This window comes from Galeopterus variegatus, unplaced genomic scaffold (genome assembly GCF_000696425.1).
Source record: "Galeopterus variegatus unplaced genomic scaffold, G_variegatus-3.0.2 Scaffold6355, whole genome shotgun sequence".
Lineage (NCBI taxonomy): Eukaryota > Metazoa > Chordata > Mammalia > Dermoptera > Cynocephalidae > Galeopterus > Galeopterus variegatus.
This window is the reverse complement of record NW_007732466.1, coordinates 130763-132449: the sequence shown is the minus strand read 5'-3', so window position 1 is coordinate 132449 and position 1687 is coordinate 130763.

The window sequence follows — 1687 nt, the reverse complement described above, 5'->3', positions numbered from 1 at the left end:
AGAGCGGGACCAACTCGGTAGGGCTAGCCCCTTCTCCACAGAGATGCTGACCCTGACATCACCAACCGCTGAACCAATGACAGCACTCAGTCTCCAGACACTGTACAATGCGAGAAAATTATTTACTTAATCTACTTTATTCATGTAGATTGCTGTGATTGGGATTTATTTTACACCTAAAGAATCATGTAATCACTTCTCTCCATTTATGCATTTATTTCATTATTGTTAGCAGCATGCATGACAGACCAGCCTCCTCCGGTTCATTCGCTGGACAAGTGTTTGCCTCCTGATGTGTCATGTNTTCTTCCACCGCTGGTACCTGCGAGAGCGGAAGGAGACGGAAGCCCCACCCTTCTTAGGGCGGAAGTTGCTTCAGCACTGCCTAGGCGGCAGAAGTGGGAATTAGGCACTGGAGGCGGGGAGGGATAAGGGCAGGGACAAAGAAGCAGAGGCGGGTCCTGAGGAGAAGTTAGTTCAGGTCTGCCTCCTAGTGCCTGAATTTGTTCGCTCAGCCCTCGGTTTACCTTGCCCGTTTGGATTTATCGGCTCCGCTGACTTGTGTACTTTTAGGCAGTCTGTTGCCCTCAAGGCTTCAGACCCACCATAAAAAACAAAAAACAACGAAATCCCGATTTTTTTGCCTAATTAAAGTGACTGCTCTTGTACACGGTGCGTCTAGCAACAAATATTTTTTGAGTGCCTACTCTGTGACAGGCACAGGTAAACATTATTTGGACGTTTATCATGTGTCTGGTCCTGCAGTATTACATGCATGATTTCATTTAATCTTATAAGGCCCAACAACCAAACAACACGAGGGACACCCCTGTGGTCTAGTAAGATTATGCTAACTTGTTGCAAAAATGTTTGTAGCTATTTTATGTTCAAGAGACATTTTTTCTTTTCTTTTCTTTTTTTTTTTTTTTGATCTTGCTTTTTTGGTGGCTGGCCAGTACAGGGTTCCAAGCCCGTAATATTGGTGTTATAAGGCTGCGTGCCAACCAAGAAAGCTAATCAGCCAGCCTCAAAAGATGCTGAGAGTTTAAAACATAAGAGAAAGTAATATTCAATTTTTTTTCCCACACTGAGAAACTGCATGCAAAATGAGTTAATTATTTTTCTTTTTTTGGCGGCTGGCCTGTATGGAGATCCGAACACTTGACCTCATCAGCATCATCGCTCTATCTACCGAGTGAGTAACTGGCCAGCCCCCAAATGAGTTAATTATTAATAAGCCAATATGTTATGATTCTAATACCTGTTAAATTAAAATCAACCATGCTTTTAGAATGATAAAACCATATACTTATTTTTATTTTTTGTCAGCTGGCATGGGGATCTGAACCCTTGACTTTGGTGTTACAACACCACACTAACCAACTGAGCTAACCAGTCAGCTACTGAAATCATATATTTAAATCAGGGTTTTACATTTATGTAGAATGTTGTCGAAGCCTTTTTCACACTGTTTTAGAACTTGAGAATATTTTTAGTATATCAGATTTCCCCCCCAGAATCAATATATATATGTGGGTGTTTCAATATGTATTTGTATGCATAATTAACTAGAAATCAACATGTACTTGGACAATTTACATTCCCTTTTTATCCATTTCTAATGTACATTTCTTTTTTTTTTTTTTTTGTCTTTTGTCTTTTTTTCCGTGTCCGGCAACGGATCGCA